At 43.1% G+C, this 25,953-nt stretch overlaps 1 protein-coding gene and 1 pseudogene across 15 annotated transcripts in view; both read right to left on the bottom strand.

Moving 5' to 3' along the window:
• Window positions 1-23,168, bottom strand: part of LOC138283393 (uncharacterized) — a 113,580-nt pseudogene extending 90,412 nt beyond the window's left edge.
• LINGO1 (leucine rich repeat and Ig domain containing 1) overlaps window positions 1-25,953 on the bottom strand; it is a 3,157,620-nt gene that overhangs the window by 503,254 nt on the left and 2,628,413 nt on the right. The gene's annotated exons all lie outside the window — the stretch shown is intronic.

The following is a 25,953-nucleotide window of genomic DNA, read 5'->3' as shown; positions in this document are numbered from 1 at the left end:
ACTATAAGGTAATTGAGCATTTGAAGACGAAGGTTGCCGCGAAAAATGTGGATTGGCAGAAGATCGATCGAACGGCCCAAGAGGCTAAAGAGTCGATTCATAGTTACTATGAGAGGTTGTTAAAGGCGTTCAAGAACTACAGCGGCACGGAAACAATAGAGGCGAAGGACATGCTTCATTTTGTGTTCAGATTTGTGGAAGGGCTGAGACCAGAGATAAGTCAGATGATAAAGTCGCATTTGATTTGTTGGCAGTCGAAACCGATTGATGAGGTGCTGAATTATGCGAAATACTGTAGCGACGAAATTGAAGTGAAACAGAAAAGGTTGAAAGAGAAGGTGATGATGTTGCAACTTAAAGCAGCTCAGACAAGTCTGCAAGGTTTGCAAGGGATGCAAGGGTTCCAACAGCAGGTACCTCAACCGCAGCCGCAGTTGCAGGGAAACATGGCGTTTCAGCCACAGGTCAGAGGCAGAGGCAGAGGAGGTTTTGTGAATAATGGTCCGGATTTGAACACTGTTGTGACTGGTGTGCAGGCAATGAAGAAGGTGATGCCGTGTCACGTGTGCGGAATTGTCGGTCATTGGAAACGCGAATGCCTGATGGTGGTGCAGGAAGGTGCAGGTGCAGGTGTTGGTCAGCAAAACAATGATGTCAATGCATTTCAGACAATGAGGGGACCGAAAATGAGAGGTCCAAACCCAAATTTTCAGACCATAAATCAGTTGCAGGGATTACAACCTATGCAGCCGCAGCAGATGCAGATGCCTCGTATGCAGATGACGCAAATGCAGCCAATGCAACAGCAGTTACCCATGGTACCTAATCAGCAAATGCAAATACCTTTGGCACCAATGAGTCAGCAGCAAGTGATGGTTCCTCCACAGGTCTCGGGTCAGGTAATGAGTACAAATGGCACCGTACAACAGTTCCCACTACACAGTGAGAGTGGAATAAACAATGTATGGGAGAGTGAAAGTTCAGAAGAAGAAGGAGATTGTGTGCTTGCAGCATCCTTGGAAGTTGATCAAAAGGGTCCGTACGTAGAGGGAAGAGTAATGGGTCATCGTGTTTCATTCTTGGTTGACACAGGAGCCACACGTTCAACTGTTAAGAGCAGTGAATTACCAAATTTGCCACTCTCAGGGAGGACAGTTCAAGTGGTGGGAGTAGCAAACAGGCACCTGACGAACCCAATAACAGATCCGGTACCAGTCAGCATCGGTAACTATCAAGGGGTGCATCAGTTTGTGGTATGTGACTCAAGCCCGATAGCACTGTTAGGGAGAGACTTGTTGTGCAAATTGGGATGTTCGATTATGTGTTCGAACGAGGGAATTAAAATTCAGACGAGCAGTGATGGGGAAGAAGAGGACAGTGTAGAGGGGGATGAGATGGAAACTGTCGATGAAGAATATCCTCTGATTTGTCTTTTCCCGATGATAACTGAAGAAGATATTCCAGCTGAATTACGGGAAACAGTCGGAAAGGAAGTGTGGGATATGACAGGGAAAGAGGTGGGATTGATGAAAGGAGTGGAACCAGTGAAAGTGACTGTAAAGCCCAATGCAATCTTTCCCCAGACCCCACAATACCACATGGCACAAGATACCCTCATGAAAGTTGCCCAACTTATTGACGAATTTGTAAAGCAGGGAGTACTGAAAGAAGTGTTGAGCAGTCCATGTAATTCACCAATAATGGGACTAATAAAGCCAAGTGGAAAGGTCCGACTTGTGCAGGACTTGAGGAAAATAAATGACATCATAGTCAAGTGTTGCCCTGTCGTACCAAATCCAGCTGTGATAATGTTTCAAGTCCCTTGCGATGCTGAGTGGTTCTCAGTCATCGACTTGTCACAAGCATTCTTCTCGGTGCCTCTTCATGAGGACAGCCAATTCCTCTTTTGTTTCAAATTCTTAGACAGAGTGTACAGTTGGTGTCGAATTCCTCAAGGGTTCTCTGAGTCACCGTCAATATTCAATCAGATTCTAAAGAAAGATTTGGAAGCATTAGAATTGCCATTCGAGTCAACCCTAGTACAGTACATCGATGACTTACTGGTTGCATCAAAGACAGAAAGTGGCTGCACAGCCGATACCATTGCTCTGTTGAACCATTTGGGAAGGAATGGACACAAGGTGTCTCCTTCCAAATTGCAGTTCTGTCAGAAGAAAGTGAAATACTTGGGTCACCAAATAGAGAAAGGGTCGCGGAGAATAATGAAGGAAAGAATAACAAGTGTACTTCAAATGAGTCCACCAAAGACAAGGAGGGAGGTGAGGAAGTTTTTGGGAATGGTGGGCTACTGTCGCCAGTGGATTCCCAACTTCTCGACTAGCGAAGCCTTTACTGAAGCTGACCCAGAAGGATGCCTTGGATCAAATTGAGTTGAAAGGAGATGAGATGGATGCTTTTATTGAACTAAAGGAATGCATGTGCAGGGCTCCAGCTTTAGGTATGCCTGATTACACAAAGCCTTTCACATTGTTTTGTCATGAACGTGATGCATGTTCTTTGTCTGTCTTGACTCAAGCCCATGGTGGCGTAAACAGACCAGTAGCGTATTTTTCAGCTACTTTGGATCCGGTCGCAGCAGCACTTCCAGGGTGTTTGCGCGCCGTAGCAGCAGTTGGTATCAGCCTCACTCAGAGTGAAGGAATAGTGATGGGACACCCAGTAACGGTCATGGTCCCTCACTCAGTTGAGATACTTTTGACCCGCTCCCGAACGCAACACATGACCGGAGCAAGACTCACAAGGTATGAGACGGTAATTCTGGGCTCACCGAATGTGCAGCTGAAAAGGTGCACTACGTTGAATCCAGCAACCTTGCTTCCTGGTGAAAATGCTGAAATTGAGAACGCTGAAGACGTCGAGCATGACTGCCTTCAGGTGACTGAATTTTACACAAAACCTCGACCTGACATTAAGGATACTAAGCTTGATGAAAATGACCAAATTGTTTTTGTTGATGGTTCATGTCTAAGAGATGGGATGGGAATTTTGAAAGCAGGATATGCTGTATGTACTGTAACAGGTGTCTTGAAAGCGGGCTGGCTTCAAGGAGTCTATTCTGCACAAGTAGCAGAACTTGTAGCCCTTACAAGAGCATGTCAACTGTCTGCATTGATGAAAGTCACCATTTACACTGATAGTCAGTACGGGTTTGGAATTGTGCACGACTTTGGACAACTATGGTCACAGAGAGGTTTCCTGACTTCTTCAGGATCCCCAGTGAAAAACGGGGAGAGAATAAGGGAATTGTTACACGCCATTCAAATGCCAGCTGAAGTTGCAGTGGTAAAGTGCAGTGCTCATACAAAAGGACAGGACTATGTTTCTCTGGGAAATGCATATGCGGATCAAGTCGCAAGATTTTGCGCCTTGAATTGTATATTACTCAGGGATGAATGGAATTCGATAAGTGAGCCAGAACTCGAACCAGCTGAAGCATTTGCCTTAAAGGTTGTAGATACAATAGATGAACTAAAAGCATTGCAGAATAACGTCATGGAGGATGAGAGAGATTCCTGGATTAAATCACAATGTATAAAGAGACCAGATGAGTTATGGGTTTCAAATGAGGGAAAATTTGTTTTGCCAAACAGTCTCTTATCACAGCTTGCGCGGTTCTATCATGGGCAAGCTCACCTAGGGAGAGATGCCATGATAAGATTGTTTAAAACTGATTGGTTTAACCCCAGATTTCGTCAAGCTGCAGAAGCAGTTTGCCATCGATGTGTCACTTGCCAGCAGATGAACCCAGGAAAGGGAACAGTTGTGAACGCCAGCCACATTGGCAGGGCCAGTGGCCCATTTAGTCGAATGCAGATAGATTTCATTGAGATGCCTGTGCATGGAGGTCTAAAGTATGTGTTGGTGATTGTGTGCATTTTTAGTCACTGGATTGAGGCATACCCCACACGTAGAAATGACAGCCTTACAGTTGCAAAGCTATTGTTGAGAGAGTTGATACCACGTTTCGGATTCCCGATCTCTTTAGAATCAGATAGGGGAAGTCACTTCAATAATGAGGTGATAAAGTTACTTTGCGAAGCGCTGAACATTGAGCAAAAACTGCATTGTAGCTATCGCCCTGAAGCATCAGGATTGGTGGAGCAGATGAATGGTACACTGAAATCAAGAATGGCGAAAATATGTGCATCGACAAATTTGAAATGGCCTGACGCATTGCCCTTGGCGCTAATGTCAATGAGAAACACCCCTGATAGAAAGACTGGATTGTCTCCGCACGAAATTCTCATGGGCAGGGCTATGAGACTTCCTGCAGTTCCCGCAAACGCGCTTTTGAATATTACAGATGATATGGTGTTAGACTACTGCAAGGGTCTAGCTGACGTGGTTCGCTCTTTCTCTCACCAGGTGGAAGCAACCACCTTGCCACCGATCCAAGGTCCAGGACACGCACTGAAAGCAGGTGACTGGGTCGTGGTAAAGAAGCACGTGAGGAAGTCGTGTCTGGAACCCCGTTGGAAAGGCCCTTTCCAAGTGATCCTGACGACAACTACCGCTGTGAAGTGTGCGGGGGTTCCCAACTGGATTCACGCCAGTCACACAAAGAAAGTGTTGTGTCCCACAGATGAGGAAGTTGAAGCGCTAAAACTGCCAGTGCCTGATAAAACAGTGCTGAGTGCTGAGACAGAGCAAAACCGAACTGAAAGCGAACAGGCAGGAACGGAAGAGAGAGAGATATTCTCTGAGGACGAAGAGACCAACTCACTTGGGGGAGACCAAGAAGAAAGTTCAGACAGCGACGAAGCAGCTGAAGGTGACAAAGAGCCTGAAGCAGCTGAGGGTAGCAAAGAGCCTGAAGCAGCTGAGGGTGACAAAGAACCTGAAGCAGCTGAAAGTGATACAGAGCCTGACGAAAGTAAAGGTGACGAAGGGCTCGAAAAAGGTGAAAAAGCAGGAGAGCCTGATCAGAGGAGGGCGTTCCCAGAAGCAGACGATACAGAAAAAGAAAAAGAGAACGTGATTGATTCCCCAGGAGGAGGGGACAAGGCAGAACAGAACGAAACAGTTCAAACTTCTACAGAAAAGGTCGCAGGTCCAACAAATGGACATGGTGCAAAGAGGAGACTAAGTATATCACCAGTAAAACAAAGGACTGAAGAAAGTTTGAACGACGGAGGAAGGCCAAAAGTGAAAGAGAAAAGAAAGGAAGTGTCTGTCGTGGTACCATCCCCGAGTGAAGAAAAGGACTTGACAAAAGAGGAAAGTACCAGCGAGGCAGAATCGAAAAGAGAAGCAAAATTGAAAAGGAAAAGGATACCGAATAGGAGATATTCCGGTCCAGAATGGGCATATGTAGTCAATGATGATTGGACTGACGAATTTGTATCTCTAAGCATCGAGAACGAAGAAGAAGAGATACCAATAGAAAAGAAAAGTTTTATGGACAGTGTTGATTGAAAGGGTGATAAATGACATTGCCTGCTACAATCTAAAGTGATAAAACCAGCTGAGACATCGCTAAACCGGATGAGACATTTGCTAAACCGATAAAGACTGAGTTATTGCCGAATTGAGATAAATGCTGCTAACCGATAAGTGACTGGCCTCCTGAAGAAAACTGTGTGAACATTGTGCTCGTTCAGCTTTGTAACTGAATTGCTAAATAGTTTCTTTATAGGTGCTTCTAGCTCTCTGATTCTATACAGATCATGACGCAAAACAGTAGAAAGAAATATTGTAAATATGTGTGTATAGGCTTGATAATTGCATGTGTACTAATAATAATGGCAATTGTGCTTGGAATGCATGGAAAGGGTGAGAATGAGAAAATTGATGCTTCTACTTTTGCTCCTGTTACTGTCACTGAACTAACCGCATTGAAAAGACTAGAAATAGATGAGAGACTCTTGCATGATAAGAAAGAGCTTTCATATAATGTTTTCTATCGCTTGCTAACAGAATATGTTGAGACTATGGATGCGAAAGATTGTTATGTGTGTACACAAATACCGACATCAGTAAAGGAAGGGGTGACATATCACCACATGCCTCTTACATACGGGATTACATGTAGTATAGTAATGTCTAGGTTTTATGGTCAAACTAACATACAGTATTTTTACTCAAATTATGATGTTACCTTTGCATATGTTCCTATAATAGCGCAGCTAAGCCAGATTGCTAAAGATTGGGATGCTAAAATAATGAGGGAATTTTTCGAGCCAATGCTACCTTTTGAAACGGCTCACGCTCATAGGGAAAACCTTACCTGCTCGCTCTCTGCAGTAGAAATAAGCTTTTTAGATCGTACAGATGATAGAAGGGCACAAATGAATGCGAAATTAGAAAAGGAATTACATAAGAGGACTTCAGTAGATAATTACTATTTTGCCGCAATAAAGACACAAGGGAGAATTGCTTTAGATGCTTGGCACGTAGGGAAATTTTGTATATATCGAGGTGAATCTTATTATGACAACATTTTCGTAGGAGCGAGTGAGTGTAAACATACGTTTATCTTTAAGGCCAAATGGACATTCATGATGAACGGACTTGACCCTGTCATTCCAGGTGTATATTACATTTGTGGGTATAATGCCTATTATCGTCCTCCAAAGGGATGGTGGGGGAGATGTTATTTGGGTATAGTGTTCCCAAAGGTTTATCAACTGGATGACCTATCGATGATTCAAAAGACATCTGGATCCCATCGTATCCAGAAAAGAGAGACCGCAGCTGCTGTGGTAGGAGATATATTTGGAGCCATGATTCCTTCATTGGGAGTTGTGTTGAATTCCATCAAAATAAGAAAGTTGTCTACTATAGTGGATAACATGTTGACAAAGTTTTCAGGTGCTATAATCCTGATAGATGCTGAACTTGCAGCGGAAAGAGCTATGACTCTTCAAAATAGGCTTGCTTTAGACATTCTTTTAGCAAAGGATGGCGGCGTTTGCAAAATGCTTGGTGCACGACACTGTTGTACATATATTCCGGACAATAGTGTGAAGATTAAAACTATGCTTGCTAATCTAACAAAAGAAAGTGCAGATTTGAAGGAATTGAAAGAACCAGGAGTGTGGGAGAAGGTTGGAAAAGGACTTGCTTCAGTGGGAAATTGGATTGGGGGAATTTGGAATGGAATATTGCTAAAAATAATAGAGGGAATTATGATAGTTATTATTTGCATATTTGGAATTTGGGGAATAAAAAGGGGAATAATAATGATTATGGAAAGAATTAAAAGAAGAAAGGAAGAGAAAATAATGAAAAGAATGGCAGAAGAATACAAAGCGAAAACTAGGGGAACTAAAAGGAAAAGAGAACTGACAGAATTTTAATGGAATAAAATTTGTGGGCATGATTTGGTGTGATGACAAGTAGTCATCAGAGGAGGGATTGATGAAGCAGAAAATGAAGGTTTTACATTTATTTGCGCTTAAACGTAGTGTTGAAATAATCGTGTGTGACTTAACCGAACTGATAAAGATTGTACGGGGACAAAATGTGCCCTCAGAGTAGTTGCCAACATTTATAAGCGTGCTTTATATAACGTGATGTATTAGAATTGCACTAATCCGACATAATCGTAAACGTGTGCTATGATTTGCTTGCTTGAAATGCTTTAGCTTAGCATTACTTTAGTGCAGGCTTTGGCCTAGTTGCCTGGTCTCACGGTTTAGATGCTCGTATTTTTCCAATGTGCTATTAAAGGTGTATTTTTGCTTGAAGCTGTACTTTTCCACTGAGATCGTTCACATGCTTATCTTAAGGTTTCGTGCCAGCCTGGCATATTTCTCTCCTTACTCCAAGGTCAATCTGCAGGTGCAGACAATGGAAGCTCTGAAAGTGAGTTAATTGGTATAAAATGTTGCAACTTGCGTACCCATCTCCAAGGATAATGTATGCTTAAGTAAAAGCTTGAGAACTGTCGTTTTTGATTGGACAATTTGAAGCTAACCTATGAACCCTCCAATGGAAGACCCTACTGGATTTGAACTGTTGTCTATTTAAACCAGGTGCACGAGAAGAAAAGTAGCCATTACCAGCTATTGCCCGACATCGCGTCATTCCGTAGCTATTATGGCCCACTTTGCTGCGACGCCATTTTGAAAGAGACTTTGATTCTTTCTCTAATCGAGAGAAAGAGACTTTAAATGATTCTTGCCCTAGAGACTTTAACTTTGATTTGCCCCTTTGCATGAAGTAGTAGTTTTACCTTGCCGCCGTGAGGCAATTGCCCCGTCCACCCCTGCCCCTTTGCCCCGTCCCATGCTGATCGAAACGGTACCCATGCTGATCGAGAAACGGTACCTGTGAGACGAAGACTTCCTTGTATGCTGATCGTAATTGGTAAATATGAAAGGAAATTGTACAATTGCATTGTGTTTCTTTTAGGTAACCAACTGCTGATTTTGATAAGATCCCTAGTTAGGAGTTTTCCAAATTTATGTTGCTAAATTGTTTTTGCATGAAGTCCCACATGCCGATGCTAATTTGAGGTTAGATGAGGATTCCTTTTGTTGCACGATGCAATTTGAGACCTTGTTATGCTGACTAAATGTATGCAATTAGTTCGTTACAGATTATCGTATTAGTGATTTGCATTGCTATTATCGAATGCCTTGTGATTCAAATGCTACATAGGTTGCACCTGTTTCGCCGTTATGGACAGCTATTAATGTTCATTTATGTTTATCATTTGGTGTTGAGACACATTTATATTGTGCTAGCTTTGTTAATATAGGGAAATAAATTCACTAACTTTGAATAAAACTGGTGTGGTTATTCCTGACTGAAAGGTCAGGGTTCGCCGAAATGTATTCTGGATTAATTGTCAAGTGTTATGTTGATCAGGGTATTGCTTATGTTCGTTATTGATTATTGATTTGATTAAATTGACCGATATAGAGTACGGAGAGTTCCACTTAGCCAAAAGATTCATCGGCCTAAAGAGCGTCCAAAATACAGGTAAATTATTAGTACGGACCGCTCTATCACTGGTGAGAAGAGACTGGTGGGTGTCAAGTGGTACTCTGATGGCTGAAATTCAAGTTGCTGGCAAACATGACTATTATTATGAGGCTACTCCTTGGCTTCCTTGAAAATAAGTAGGCACTGACTGGGTGGTGAACAGTTGCCTGGCTGGAAGATTATAAAGAGGCCAACAGTTTACATGTCCCCAGATGGAATACTATCTTCTGCCATGAGCAGCAGCTGATTCTAACATGCCATGAGTAGCAGTTGGTTCTAATCTGGTAAGATGTGCAATTTGTTGCCTGTAAGCAGTGAAAAATATTTAAATAGCACCTATTAAAGACTGCCTTAGACTTAGGAGTAAATCAGCTAGTAGATCAAATAAGCTTGGCGAATGAGAGTAAGGAGAGTGGAGCTGGGCATCTGGGATTGCCTCCGCACTTGCAAGCATCTAGTTGCCTTGACGCAGAATTTCAAGCTCCTGTTATATCCTGGTCTCAGACCAGCTAGGTGAGGGCACCCCCCCCCCAACTACAACCTTTTAAAGCCATCTTAACTTATTTTTAAGCCAAGGAAATTCTAACCTGAACCTGTGTCATCTTCGGCCTAACAAATATGAATGGCTGAGAGCCAGGAGTTAGAAGCAAAGTGACAGGGATCACAACAGGCTGCCTACCTGGCAGTTGCCCACATTGGATTGGTAGAATGTGAGCTCACATAAGCCATATCACCCATGATTTCACTCTTCCCAGTTTGAAACTTTTAGACAATTCCTACTCTTACAGATTTGCAAATGCTATCTAAAACAACTAGAATGTGCCCTAGTGACCTCCAGAGACCGCCTCAAATTCATGAGGATCTCAATGACCTTAGAAAAACTTGCAAATGGTTTCATGTAAACAGGTCTGGGTAGATGTCTAAGTTATTCATATGTCATGTTAGTGCTACATGAATGAAGCAAGTGAGGTAACTTGCAGATTGCATTAGAGCAAGAAGTGGTTATTAGTAGAAGATATTTTCTGCTGCGAGTTTAAGTTTACATGTGAGCATCTTAAAGCACTGACCAGGAAACATCAGCTCCAGTTCAGACTTTGTTATTTTAGTAATAGTCTTATTCTGTAAGCTGGAGTGAAAGCTGGTTAATTATCCAAGAGTAACATATCTTGAGAGAGGTAAAGACGTGCAACTTTCACATCTGTGTGAGAGGTGTGCACTGCGTAACTGGCAGAAGGCTGGGAATAACAGAGAGGACCATCCACTACCCTATTCTTGTTTTTCCTCACTTATATATAGTTTTGCCCTCTCCCAACCTCCAGCTCAGTGGATGGAAAAGTTGTTAGAGGGAAGGGGGCAGCAGAATGTATAAGAATGTATGCTAATGGTTCCAAAAGGACAATGTGTGCTAACCTCATCCATAAAAAGTGGAGAAATAAACAGTGATCTGTTTATTTCTAATCACCACTAATGTTGACAGAGTTACTCCATTCAGGTTCTTCATTTTAGCTCAATTTATCAGGAAAATACATTGTTTCTGTAATCTTAATGCCAATTTGAGCATTTCCTGGTCATCAAGAATCCCACAACCTCTAGCTAATATCGGATGCAATGCTACTCACAACACCTGCGATGGCTGTCTTGTTTAGCTATTCCTTAAAATACCACAGGATACTTTAAAGGAGCAATGCAGCCGCTAGTGCAGTGATTAAACTGCACATCATATCAAAATAAGGTTAAAAAAGGAAAAAGTTACAAAAATAATGAAACAAGATTTGAAGAAGATAAGAAATATTGAAAAGTGGTAAGTTGCGATCACTCACTACCTCCAATTGACATCTTTTTGCCTATTGACTAGTTTAAAGTGACCACCAGAGAGATCGGAGACAAGCCAGTGATTTCAGATGGATCATCTCAGCATTCTCATACATGTCAATCAAGGAACCAAATCTTCAACACCAAAAGACTTTTAAATCATGTCTTTCCAGAAAACTGCACCACTTTTGATTTGGTTTGCTCTGAAACTTTACCATGGAGAAACGGCAAAAACACAATATACAAACCATGCTTTAAGTATTACTGAGGTGAATTGAATTAACTATTCTGGCAATTAAGTCCTTGATCAGCAAATTGGAAGGTACAATGTTTGTCTTCCCTTTCTGCCTTTTGAGGTATAGGTTCCTTAAGAACTTTAGGTTCCTTAAGAAGATCTTTTTTGCCTTGAGATGGGTAGAAATAGAGCCAAGAGGACCAAATGACCATGAAAATGTAAAATGTGGGTGAAGATATAAACTAGTGGGTGTGGATATCAGGGATTGGAAGGCATGATGGCCAGTATTCTAGGAAAGAGTATAACACTGTTTGCTTGTATGCAGGTGTCATCACAGAAGGGATTTTCAGTGCCATCACACAGAGTTTTGGGGCACAGTCTGCATGACAAAAGGGATTATGGAAAGGATTTGGACAATAAACCCATGTTGGCAATATAGCTCACTGAGTTTAGGAGTCTGCAGCAGAAATCTGTGTGCCACCTGCAGTCATAGGTTCACATTCCAGTGACTACCTTCAGCTGCACATCAGCTACACATCCTTCAGAGGTTGATGAAATCAGAACCATTAAGTTGCGAAAAAACACAAGTGCTACCTCAGCTGCTAGGAGTTGGTTTGCGCTGTATTAGCTGCACATACAACAGAATGTTATGTAAAGAGACAAAGAACATACTGGAGATATTGCTAGCCACCTTAGAGGTGAGTGCTCCCGTATAATCATTGAACTCCTCATTAATTGCAATATTCTGATTACAAGTAGTTTCAGTGTAGACTGACAATAACACAGTTGTGCTCTTGTCCAAAGGCTTCTGTGTACGTTTACACTGGATGTTAGCCTTTGATAAATACATATTCAACACATTGGCTACCACAATGTGGTATATTTGTATCACATGACTATGGGGAGAGTGAGTATGGAAACACCAACTATTAAAACTAAAAAGAACCTGCCCCAATACATAATCAGGAATGGATAAGAAAGTTCTAGGGATAACATGTATCCATTGTAGAGATTTGTTTCATCTAAGCTGAAAATCACCATTTTGATTACTGACGGCTCCACTCAGACTTTTGTTCTTTTGGGATCCATACAATACATAAGATTACATTAGGGAAGAGTTGATTGCATTATACTATTGGATCTGTTAATTGCAGTTGTTGGTGCACAGCAAGTTACCTCCGACTACTGTGCCCATATAAAGGCACACAACTACTGGGTCTTCCCAGAGTAGGTCATGATATTCCTATGTGACTTGTAATATCCAAGCTGTGTGTAATTTGGGGTATGTTATCACAGTCATATTGGAGTGACACACTGCTGATGAATATCTATCTTAGAAAAAGACAGGGTGACAACAGGGATATACAAGGCAGCATTTAAGAACACCACTAGGCTTCATGAAACAGAGGAGGATTGTGTCAGATTGCTAAGTAGTGGCAATCAATTTGCGCTATTAGCTTGCCAGTCAGCACACAGGCCTATGTCTTTACCCTGCTTAAATGAGTCTTAAGAGAAGAGTCTAATGCTGCCCAAGACATCCATAGAATCACATGAATTTATGTTGAGTGGTGCCTGTTGGCTGCTGACCTTGCTTTGTTCCTGCTCCCAACATGCAGGTATTTTTAAACGAAAAGTTGTGCTTTTCTTTATTGCATAGGTGGGGATCTGTTACAGGTTGTAGGGCCTAATACAGGGCATCCCCTCTCCATGATCACCTCTCAGTAGCATGCACATCCTAGCTGGTGATCTCAACATCTTAGTACTGTTACTGACTTGTTTCAGGCAGTTTGCTATCCTTTATACATGTGTGCCCATCACTTCATGCTGGAACCTGTAGTCCTGATATAGGTAAATTCATCTAATTGAACCACTATTCTTGAAAACAATGATGTGTACATACACAATCTAGCACTGTCATATTTAGGGCCTCATGATGTGCAGCAATAAAACTGCAGGGGGAGAATTGCACCTGTGGCCTGGGCTAAGGAAGGAAAAGTAACACCCAAACCTATATGATGATCTATAGCACAATGTTTACATCTGTTTGTGTTCTTGAGTTGCCCTTCCTTTACAACAGTGACATTAGTGCTATACAATAAGGGTGGTTTACAAGTGTGTAAAATGTGAGGCAGGGAATCATTTCCCAGACCAGATCCTGGAGGACCTATAATGTGGTGTCACCTTGTCAACATATAAAACATTCCTTCAAAATGCCCACTACCAAAATGAAGCAAATTAAATTGAACTGAATGAAATGTAAATAAACGTTAGAGGGCCCCCTTGAGAACAATACTCTCAGGCTCTTAAACTGGTTGGAATAGCTTGTTTAATATCATGATGTCAACGCTGTTCCCAGTAAGAGCATTTTAAAAAGTAGAAATGCCTTTGTGTCTTTCAATAAGCACTTGAGAGATGTGGCAGCTGTTTAAGGACATTTCTTTAGTGATTCTGAAAAGAGAATACTTTCTGATATTTAATCCTACATATGAGTTTCACTGCTTGATTTTACTAGTGATAGAGATCCAAACAAAGAGTCCCAATGAGGAAATGGGATGACACACATAAGCACAATACAACAGTGCCACACACAAGCTCTGTGAAAATAATGTTACAGATATGTATTCTGTAATGGCTTTTATTAAAACAAATGCTACATTATCGCCGTTTGTGAAAATGAATTAATTATGAATTTGAAAGGCAATTATTTTCATTCAGCATGAACTTTTGCTTAATAATGTTTGTCATTTGGTAAAATTCTAATTATGGATGGGGCCTCGAAAAGTAGAATGAGCCGAACCCCTCTATATCTTGAGGTGGCCTGCATTATTGTGTCATCGCTTTGAAGGTATCTTAAATTTTATTTTTGAATTACGTATTTTTTGTCACAGCAGGCTTTGAAGTCCATTCAAAGCACAGCCTGTGATAGTGGCCCCCATTATTACTGTGTGATGTATCCCTTCGAGTAAAGTCAAGTGTGCTAAATTATGATTGGCATTACACCTTTAAATTGGAAGTTCAAAACATTTCAACACCTATATATCCTTTAGCAAACGGAGGCATTTCATTCTGTCATCCAAGGAATGGGAATAATGTATTGCATTCTTGAAGTATGCCTTACAGCCAATGGAAGCTAGTCTTCAGTTCTTCAGTTGTGGTGGATAAAGAATGTCCATAGTTTTGCTTTTTGATGTACAGAGCATAGAAGCAGACTGCTGGTTAACCACTTAACTGATAAGGCTTTTCCACCCTAGTGAATAGTCATTTTTTGGAGTACTTTGCGATTATGTCTCTGTAACTTTTTTTCCATATAAAATGTCCATGCCAAATGTGCGTCTTTTTTCCCAACATCATGGGGAATCTAAGGTTGGCCATGTTTTGTGGAGTCCCATGGAGGTGACCGAAGAACTAGCCAAAATGTAGCTAAATGTTGGATTTATGGAGAAAAATTGGAAAGAAGTGCTGTGCAACAGGGTGTCTGTTTTTTTTCTTCTAAAAATGGGATCGGCTAAAGTTTTCTTGAGCTAAAATCACCATCTTCCGAGCTTTCAAAAACAGATAGAGGTGAATAAAAAAAAACAACATGTTTTTTACCACAATTTTAGCATTTTTTTAAGAGGTAGCCAATTTTTCTAATTTTTGTGCTCTCAGCCTACTTCCAGTTTGTGGTGGAAACAGATGTGAAACTCATGGGTGATCCCAGAAAGCTATACATTTCTGAAAAGTAGATACATTTTTGAATTCCACAAAGGGTCACATTTGTAGATCCTGTAATACTTTCTCAAAGAAACTAAATGTTGAGATAAAAATATACTGAAAAAGAAAAAGCAGCTATTTCCGACAACATATTATCCTGTAACTTCTAGCTATGCTGGTCGATTTACAAAAGCAATATACAGTTATGTCTGCTGCAGCATTCTGGGCACGTGGATATGTAGGGTTTGTTGGTACTCCAAGAACCTGAGGTACCTAGAGCCAACAACGTACCTGCCCCTACAATGGTTTTTAATAGTGTACAGAGTATAGGGAAATTCATATGGTAAAATATAAGGAGAGGAACATTGGTATGAAAGAAAATATGCATTTCTAAAATGTACTTCAGATACTGAGATTAGGACCAGTGGTGTGTTTAGAAACAACTTGGGTTTACAAACACTAGGCTGCAGAGATCCTTGTGTGTCGGACAGTTTTCAGGGAACAATACAATTGCCAAGCTAACTCTGGTGAATTATGTTCCTGTTGGAGAGAGATATAGATTTGTCTAGTGGTAGCTTTGACTCATCATAAAGTAGCTCAGAGGGTCAATATGCCTGCTGTAAAGACTATATACCATGTAGATCACATAACTGTATTTTATGTGTAAAGCACAGTGGGTTACTGCTTTTGTTGCACAGATCTTTTTGTCACTTGCAGTTCATAAGTTACAATCCTAATATACCACAGTGACTTATGAGCTGTCATCAAAAAGCTGCATGCAACCTACAAAAAATAGGGTTAGAACCTTATGTTTTTCCCCAGTCTTTCATTATCCTAATGTTGCTAAAAAAAGGGTAAGTTTAAGTAGAAATACATTTATTTATATTAGTAATGCCACCTCTAACCACTGTGGTATGATTTAAATCCAGAGTTTGCCTTCTAGTATGAATGTCATGTGACTCCTACACCTTGTAATCTTAATTGTCTTCTCTAACATTCCCTGTAGACTGATTCACTGTCTCTGTGTAATGTGAGTGTGATGTAAAGTGCTCTGACACCCATATGAATTTCATATGTTTTATAGTGCTATTCATACCAATGTATGAGTAGTGGTATAAAACATATGAAATGCATGTGAGAGAGGGGTTATGGGGAGACGAGAGACGCTATTGGAAGGTGGTAATGAGGGAGCCCATGGAGGAAAAAAAAGTGGTCACACTGGACGCCACAAGCGCTAGAGCCGGCCATGCCCAGAGGCCTTTAAAAACCTCAAACTTTATCAAAAATATTCATTTTCCTCACAGTTCTGTGACGGAAAGTCACAAATTTTCTACTATCCAGCGTACCCACCAAGTCTCCTGATAAAAACTGTACCTTCCTTGTAAGGGTGGGACAAGTGCTCTCAACATGAAAGAGCTTAAAACACAATGTGGAGAAATCAACATTTCCTGTTAAAAACATGACCTGATTTGGCATTGGGGGAGCTGCAGTACTTGGGACTGAGCTCTCTGTCAACCCAAGAAACCTACCAAACTCAGACATTTCTGAAAAATAGATATTAGGGGGAGTCCAGGGTGGTTTGCCTTGTGAGGATTGCCTTATGTTTCCTTACTCACAATGCCTTGCAAACATCTAACTTTTCCTAAAACCCTGCATTTTGTTTTTCACTTCTGTGTTGTAAACTTCCAGTATCAACAGGGATCCACCCAATTCCTACCACCCAGCATTTCCCCACTTGTCCTCATAAAAACATGACATTACTTGTGTGGCTGGGATAAGTGTCCAAAACAACAACAGCTCAAGCCAGGATCAATGGGAGTACGTGACAGGCAGACTGGAGTTAAAGCATGCCTATCTTTGGTGGGAGGGCGGGGTACAGATAGACTTCTGTTACTAAAGAGATGGGGAGAACTAGCCCATGTTCCCAGGGGCCCTCAGAAAAGTAACCCCTGGTGTCTAGTGAGCCTTCTGCCCCCCTCTCTGGGGGTTGGGGGCATACTGGAGGTAAATATCTTCTATTTGCCCCCTATTGAGTCAGAAGTAATTTTTTGGCCGAGAGAGAGAGTAACACTAGTCCATTGGCAGTGGGCTGCTCCCCTCCTCAAAACCAACTCCCTGGTGCCTATGGCTGGATCTCTGCTTGCTGTGGGATCACTCTCTCCTGGCAGTCCTCAAGCAGGGATCCACTAGCGAGCGATATAATTGGAAAGGGTTTCCCAAGGGTATACCAGCCATACCTCGTTCATGAAAATCAGTGCTTGGAGTGGGGGGCAAGATATGCTCCGGAGCATCGATGCAGCAAAAGTGAAATTAGCTGATCAGTCCTTTTTAGTTTAGCTTTCAGTGAAATGAGGTCAGTATGCCAGATGTGCTGACCGCCATTTGACAAGAAAAAAACATGCGCAGGCTGCTGGAGACACTCTTCCCCTTCCTAAAAGGAAAACCTCTGGCGCAAGCGGCATATGTTCCTTTAAAGCCACTCCCTGCATTGGGCAATGGCCAACAGAAGCAGGAGTTGCAGTTGTGACCCCCCCCCCATTTGACATGCCTGCACAACTTGTGATGGTACAGTGCACAGACTTTAAAGCGCTACATCATGCCTGCTGTCTTTATTGCACCCTTTCACAACTCATCACAGGGTGGGGTCAGGGATTCCACCCTGTCCTGTGACGAGGTGTGAAAATGTAGTCATATGGCTTTCTAGTCCTTGATTGAACTGAAGTCCCTGGCACTGCAGGGCTAGAGGCTCAAGCACCCTGAGCTAACTTTTCGAACACGTCATTAGGAGACGTAGATTAGCCCAGGATGTAATAGCTTTGCTGGACTGATGATCTTACAAACCTCAGGGCTGTGCGATTGTCAGCCCAGCAAATGCTGTCTGCAGTCAGATGGCACATTTCCCCTTACACCTCAGCAGTTTTTGAAGCCCTAACCTTAGCAAGGGAGCTCGCATGACACCTCAGCAAGCATATGGATGTTCCCTTCAAGGTACAATTAATTTGGTGGATGACTGTCGTCAGTTTTAACACCTATCCACCAAACATTTTGCACCTTGAAAGGTGGCAATTTGCTTCTGAAAATCAAAAGACTAATGATCCCCACACACTGTGCGAGTTTTCTACCAAGGTGCGAGAATCACTTTTTTTTTTCTCTCCGCCACCACCAGGTTTTCTCATGGTGGTGATGGACAGACGTAAAAAGTACTGCACTATTCTCTTTAGTTAGGGTGAGCAGTGTAATGCCGAAATCCTTCAGGCCGTCGGAGAAAGATTTCTGTTGAATTAGCCAAAAGGGCGTCCTTCGATGGAAAGCTTATGATCAGCCCATTCCTAAATGAGAAGGGCGGGCCGAGTATTTGAAAGACAGAGCACCCTGCTACATTTGTGATGGAGTACCTGTCTGCCAAACTCTAAGTAGGTGCGTCAGTCTTTTAAGTTTCTTACTCAAGTGTAAAACTCTTTCTTGGTCTTCACACAAAGCGCATCTGCTTCAAAATAAACTACCCAAACACTATTTCAATTTCTTGCATGCCTTTATTGTAAATTTTGGCACGGGGTACTTTTGAGTGATTTGTTATTAGCGCTATGTAATAAAATATGGAACATCCATGCAGAGATGAATTTCCCATTGAAAAACAAAACATGCAGTTTTTTGCATTTGCAGCACTATACTGAAATTAGGTTATTGTGCACCTACAACATGCAGACATTGTGTGCATTGTTCTCCTGCTTAGGCGAAGGTGGCAATCCAACCCACATCAGGTGCTGGTGATTGTTTTAAAAGCATTACTCAAAATATGGTGAACGTGGGTGGATCTATAAGAAACTCTTTAATGTAATACACCTCACATCTGCACAGAACACATATTCTGGTGCTCAGGGCACAGCTCTAACTCCATCTGCTCAGGTTTTTGCTATTTAAGGAGAGCCCATGGCGTCATGATTTGTGACATCAATGTGCAGCACAGTTGTGTTTTTTTCAATTACCTCCTGACTCTGCATGATTAAATTAGACAGTGAAGCTAAAGCCCGTTGACAAAGGACCACATATTACCAAAAGGTTTGCATACCTGGTTTGGATATAGTTGCAAGCAGGTTTTTGTGCCAGAGTGGGCAAAATTCCTTTAAGGGCGTTTTGGTCAGTTATCGCTGTTGAACTTTCAAAATATGGAAGACGGGGAGTTGTACACATGGACTGGTAGCATAACAGGGACTGGGAGGGTAACATGGACTAAGAGGGTGACTACCAGGCGCGGCCCGTCCTTTAGGGCGGAGGGGTCACACCCCCCCCACCTTTTGCCCCTCATGAAGTGTGTCTGTCAGGCTAAACAAAGGTCAGCCTGACAGACACTCTTCATGTTCAGGTCAGGCAGCCAGGAGCAGACATTCGCGATTTGCGCAGACTCCTGAGCTGAACTTTGCTGCGCTGAGGAGGTCACAGCTCCTATGGGCGTGACCTCCTCGACTCAGCAAAGGTGCCTCGAGGCCCTCCCCTGGGTGACAAGGAAAGCGTCATCTATTGACTTCGACCTGGGTGCTTCAGGTTTAAGCCCTGAAGCACCCAGGGCGAGTGCCAATCAGTGACACCTCGTCACAGAGCGGGTTGGGGTCAGCAGTCTCACTGACCCCATCCCACTCTGTGACAAGGCTGGGACTGCTGCCTTCCCTCATTGTACACCAATGAGGGAAGGCAGGAGTCCCAACCCTCCTGGGACCTCCGAGGCTGAAGGTAAGTGTGTGTGTTTGTGTGTGTAAGATCGATCTTTTAAAATTAATGTTTGGTGGGTGCATGTTTGAATGTTATGAGTGTTGTTAATGGATGTGCGTGCATGTGTGTGTGAAAGAATGAGTCTGTGTGTGATCTTTTTAAATTAATGTTTGGTGTGTGCATGCATGTTTGAATGTTATGAGTGTTGTTAATGGATGTGCGTGCGTGTGTGTGTGTGTGTGAGAGAATGAGTGTGTGTGTATGATCTTTTAAAATGAATGTTTGGTGCGTGCGTGCATGTTTGAATGTTATCAGTGTTGTTAATGGATGTGCCTGCATGTGTGTATGAAAGAATGAGTGTGTGTGTGCTTCCCGCCCGCCCCCCTCACTCCTAAAGCTGCCAGCCGCCACTGAGGACTACATGGCCAGGTTGACCGCGATGGGAAATGTACCATTGACAGCAAGAGTGACTGGGGAGGGGAAGGTGATAGAGATAATGATATCAACAGCGATAAGGTTGCTGACATGGAATGGCAGTTAGTCATTAGGAGGAGGTGCAATAAAGATGATGATGGGAAGGAGAGTGCTACAAATGTGGTTGTGAAAACGTTTTGGAGTATTTAGGGATTAGGACTGTGACAGGATTGGTAAAGTGAGAGGGACTTAGAGTGTGACAAGGGTGAGCGGGTTGGGGAAGGGAGAGAGATGGGGAAGGTGACAGTGTTAGGGATGTGACAATGGTTAAAAAGGAGATAGGGATGGGAAGGTGTTAGGGGCAGCAAATAATTGGGAGTGTGAGTGGGGTAGGGAGAATGAGAGTTACTGGAAGTGTGAAATTGATGGGGTCGTGTCTGCACAGTGACAGGGTTGATGTGTGTGACACGAGTCAGGATTGTGATTGGGTGGTAATGTGACAGGGATTGGAAGAGTGGTCAGCATCTGCCCCACATCTCTTCCCTCAACTCATTCACTTCCCACCAGGCCCCACCTCATCAACTACCAATCTGCCCCATCACCACTACTCCTATGTCTGTGTTTATCCACACACCCACTTCTCTTCCCCGCCACATTCACAACCCAATTTACCACCCACCTTCTTCCTACACCTTTTCCCCCTCAATCCCTTATTGTTTTCCTCACCTCCATCGCTAATCACTGGCCACCAAAAACACTTCTGTACCAAACCATTGCTGCCTGTATGACTGCTAAACCCCTAATGAGAAGCACGTATGTCACTTTGCCCCATGAAGCTTCTCCTACCATGTATGTGGGAGGTACTTCAGAGGAAAAACTGTTTGCAGAGGCCATTATTATTTATCTATCGAAAGGGCAATGTGGACGGCACATGGTAACAATGAAAGATAAATAAAGAAGAGAGAAGAAACAAAAGAGAGGGGGACATATATACCTATTTACTTATACCTACTACCCCACCATGGGTATAGGCCATCAACCAGGACTCTCCACTCATCTCTGTCCTTTCAATCTGACTCCAGGTGTAAATCATCTTCTTGCAGTCAGCTTCGAGGCCTTGATGCCAAGTGTTTCTTGGCCTTCTTCTTTTCCTTTTCCCTTGAGGGTTCCAGGTGAGGGTTCTCCTGGTGGTGAGTGATGTGTGCTTGTGGATGGTGTGACCAATCCAGCCCCAAAGTCTTTCAACATTTCTTCGTGAGCTGGAAGTTGGAAAGCCTGCTGCCATAGGTCGTTGTAGCTGTAGGTGTTTGGCCTCTGGACTTGGAGGATTTTCCTCAGACAGGCATTGATGAAGGTCAGGACTTTGGCAGTGGTGGTCTCTGTTGTCCTCTAAGTTTCTGCTACATACAGAACAAGTGATTTTACGTTGGTGTTAAAAAACCTGATCTTGGTTTGCAGTGTTAGGTCTTTGGAGCTCCAGATCATCTTAAGCTAAATGAAGGCAGCACTTGCTTTTGCGATTCTTGCCATGACATCATCATCTGTGCCACCCTACTTGTCTATGACACTGCCAAAAGTATGTGAAGGCATCAACCTCTTCTTGTGTATCACCTGCAAAAGTGACTGCAGTTGTGCTGGCCATGTTAGCCTTTAGCCTTTTCACGCTGTGGATGTTGAGGCCAACTTGTACTGATGTGGCTGCCACTTTGTCAGTCTTCTCTTGCATTGGCAGATGGGTATGGGAAAGTAGGGCCAGGTCGTCAGCAAAGTCCAGGTCATGGAGCTGCATCCAAGGTGTCCACTAGATCCCATTTCCTCTCCTTGCTGAAGGTGTCTTCATTATCCAGTTTATGGCCATCAGGAAGAGACAGGGCGAGAGAAAAGAATCCCTGGCAGACTGCAGTCCTCACTTCGAAGGCTTCTGTGAGTTGTTCTCCATGGACTATCTTGCAGATCATTCTCTCGTAAGAGTTCCTGATAATTGTTATGAGTTTTTTTGCCACAGTGTAGTGGCAGAGGAGTTTCCAAAGGGTCTCTCTGTCCACGCTGTTGAATGCCTTCTCATAGTCGATGAAGTTGACATAGAGGGGGGAGTTCCATTTCATCGACTGCTCAATGATGATGTACAAAATTGCAAACTGGTCTTTGCGGAAGCCAACTTGCTGGTCTCACAACTGAGCATCAACTTGTTTCTCCACTCTGTTCAGGATGACCCTTTTGAACACTTTGTGCGGGGTTGATAAAATAATTATCCCCCTGTAGTTTGTGCTATTACTCAGGTCACTTTTCTAGGCGATCCTGCTCAGATTCCCCTCCTTCCAGTCTGATGGCACCCTTTCCTCTTCCCAGATTCTTCCAAACATGGGGTAGAGCCTGTCTACTGATGTTTTAATGTCTGCCTTCAGTGGATGTTTTAATGTCTGACTTTAGTGCCTCTGAAGGAATGTTGTCAAGTTCTGCTGTCTTCCCATTTCTCAGATGTATGAGGACTTTCTGTATTTCTTCCTTGGTTGGTCTGCTGCAGTCGACTGGCAAGTCCTTGTCAGCTGGCTGCATGCCAGGTGGAGACTTCGGTATGGGCTGGTTCAGCAATTCTTCAAAGTGTTCCACCCACCTTTATTGTTGGCCTTTGTTGCAAATTATTGTCTTCCAAGCATTGTCTTTAACAGGTCTTTCTGGTTTGCTGCATCTGCCAGAGAGTTTCCTTGTTATGCCATAGATTTCTTTCAAGTTTCCATGACTTGCTTCTTCGTGAGCTTTTGGGCCAAGGACATTGATGAATCTTTGCTTTTTTGCTCTTAAGCTTCTCTGTGCTTCCTTGTTGGTTTTGGTGCATTCACCTTGAGCTTTCACTTTTTCTGCTTTTGTTTGGGTGGTGTTGACTGCAGCTTTCCTTTCTCACTTCGATTTTACAGAGAGTCTCAGTGGAGATCCTTTCTTTATGCTGGTGCTTCTTGAGACCCAGCACCTCCTGGCAGGTTGATGTCACTGTTTCTTTGATCTTCTCCCACTGGCTTCCTACTAGGTTTCTGTCGACCTCAATTTCTTGCAGGACTTGACTTCACTCCATTTTGGTGCATCTTTGAGGAGGGTGATGCTATATCACTGGGATTGGTTTAGCCTGGCCACAAGATGCTGGTCTGACACCATGTCAACTCCTTTTATCACTCTCACATCCTGCAGGGACCTCCGGAACTTCTTTGCAATACAGACATGGTTGATCTGATGCTGTAATGGATGGTCTGGTGACACCTATGTTGCCTTTTGTATTCTCTTGTATGGGAGTACATTACCTCTCTATCACCAGATTGTTCAGGGCACAGAGATCTGCAAGCCTTTCAGCATTCTCATTCATGTCATCAAGGCCTTAGTTGCCCATGACTTCTTTGTACGCAGTGTTGTGGCGTTCACTCTTGGCATTGAGGTGTCCTATCAGTATACTGCTATCTCCCTCAAGACATTTCTCCAGGATGGACTGAAGTCTGTTAAAACTGTTCTTTTTTCACTTCCTTGCTGTCGTTTGTAGGTGAATAGCACTAGATAACATTCATGTTGATCCTCTTTTTCTTTGTATGGAAGGTCGCTGTGATGAATCTGGGTACCATGGGCTTCCCATTCAATCAAAGCTGTGTTAGTTGCTGGTGTTGGCATCAGTACTACTACCTGAGCATGAGGGGTGTTCTCTTTGTTGTGTCCAGAATACTGCTGCATTCTTCATGAAGCCGGTCTTTTCTGTCCAGACTGTGTCCATCTGGTGTCACTGATGCTAAGTAGGGCACAAGGGTACTTTGTCATCTCCACTGCGACTTGGACTTTCCTGCCTGTCTTATACATGGTCCTGATATTCCATATCCTGATGGTGATGGTTGGAAGCAGGTGGATCATCTTTTTGACTTCCAGGTATCTCTGGCTTTTCCCACAAGGTGTCTTGGCTCTACTTGAAGGAGAGTCCTCTGTCTCTAAGGCCGGGATGTCTTCTGTTTGATATTTCTGTGGCTAGGATTTTTTATTTGGTGGTGTAGCTAGCCCCACGCGCAACCCTCCTCCTTTCGCAGCAGGGCTTGGGATTGGCCTGGCGGAGTAGAGGGAGGTGAGCAATAAAGCGAACATAAAAAACAAATATGAGATGAAAAGAAAGGAGAAAAATATGAGCAAAAGTGAAGTAGCAGGCAAAAAAAAGAAGAGAAAAAATAAAAAGGAGGGAATATAAAGGAGAAGTGGAACTTAAAGAAGAAAAAGTGTATGGTGGAACAAAAAAATGGGACTGTAAGAAATGAAAATGGTTAATGGCAAGAAAGAGCTTGAAAGAGGAAGTAGATGACAGCTATTCAGTGTAAAGTACATACAGGGCAATAAGAAAGGCGATCAATGGCATAACAAGATGAATGAAGATACTGAATTGGAAAGATATATGACAGAATGGTGGTGCCGGTGTGAAGCTTTGACAAAGAGACATGAGTGAATGAAGAGCATGACTCAGTAGAAGGGAAAATAGTTACTATACAGGAAAAGTCAAATAGGATATATTAAACTATTCGCTGATAGAGAATGACAAAAACTGAAACATAAAGAAGTAAGGTGGAGGTTAGAGGACCCAGTCAAGACAACTCTCATATAATATGAGCAATAGAGGTGGGATTAGGTTGGGAAATGTGAAAGCAGCATATAGAAACGAGGTGAGAAGATTAGATTTGTGTTGATGGAGGTTTGACTGACACAGAACAATGATGGCGAACAAATGAGAAATGTATAAATGGAGGGCAGAAGTAAGCTAAATGGATGTAGGTGTAAGAGCAGAGATTTTCTTGATAAAGTATTGAGTTTTTACGTAATTATAACTACAGATTAATGTGTGAATTAATTAGATAATAATTGTAGGAAAATGGCCCTTATTGCAGTTACCCCCCAACAGACTTTTTGCCTGATATTGATGCTAACTTGACTGTGAGTGTGCTGGGACCCTGCTAACCAGGCCCCAGCACCAGTGTTCTTTCACTAAAAATGCACCATTGTTTCCACAATTGGCACACCCCTGGCACACAGATAAGTCCCTTGTAAAAGGTACCAGTGGTACCAAGGGCCCTATGACCAGGGACCGTCCCTAAGGGCTGCAGCATGTGCTGTGCCACCCTAAGGGACCCCTCACCTAACACATGCACGCTGCCATTGCAGATTGTGTGTGTTGGAGGGGAGAAAAAGGCAAAGTCGACATGGCAACCCCCTCAGGGTGCCATGCACACAAAACACTGCCTGTGGCATAGGTAAGTCGCCCCTCTAGCAGGCCTTAAAGCCCTAAGGCAGGGTGCACTATACCACAGGTGAGGGCATAGCTTCATGAGCAATATGTCTCTACAGTGTCTAAGTCCATTCTTAGACATTGTAAGTACAGTGTGGCCATATTAAGTTTATGGTCTGGGAGTCTGTCAAAACGAACTCCACAGTTCCATAATGGCTACACTGAATAGTGGGAAGTTTGGTATCAAACTTCTCAGAATAATAAACCCACACTGATGCCAGTGTTGGATTTATTGACAAATGCACACACAGGGCATCTTAGATGCCCCCTGTATTTGACTCAATCCTCTGGCCTGTGCCAGCCTGCCACTAGCAGACGAGTTTCTGACCCCCTGGGGTGAGAGTTTTTGTGCTCTCTGAGGCTAGAAACAAAGCCTGCACTGGGTGGAGGTGCTTCACACCTCCCCTGCAGGAACTGTAACACCTAGAAGTGAGCCTCAAAGGCTCAGGCTTCATGTTACAATGCCCCAGGGCAGTCCAGCTAGTGGAGATGCCTGGCCCCCAGACAAAGCCGGACTTTTGGCAGCAAGTCCAGATGGATGATTAGGAAAAACAAGGAGGAGTCACTACCACAGTCAGAACCACCCCTAAGGTGTCGAAAGCTGAGGTGACCCCCCTCCTTGCAGAAGCCTCTATCTTGGTTTGGAGGATCAGGGCCAATAGGGATAGGAATGTGCCCCCCCTCCCCAAAGGGAGTCGGCACCAAGAGGGTAAAGCCCCCCTCAGGGACAGTAGCCATTGGCTACTGCCCACTAACCCTACAAATGCCCCTGAATCTTGTATTTAAGGGCCTCCCTGAACCAAGCTAGTCAGATTCCTGACGACCTCACAAGAAAAAGAAGGAC

The sequence above is a fragment of the Pleurodeles waltl genome, chromosome 3_1, assembly GCF_031143425.1.
Source record: "Pleurodeles waltl isolate 20211129_DDA chromosome 3_1, aPleWal1.hap1.20221129, whole genome shotgun sequence".
Lineage (NCBI taxonomy): Eukaryota > Metazoa > Chordata > Amphibia > Caudata > Salamandridae > Pleurodeles > Pleurodeles waltl.
The sequence above is the reverse complement of the archived record's forward strand: the minus strand, read 5'-3'. Positions and strand labels throughout refer to the sequence as shown.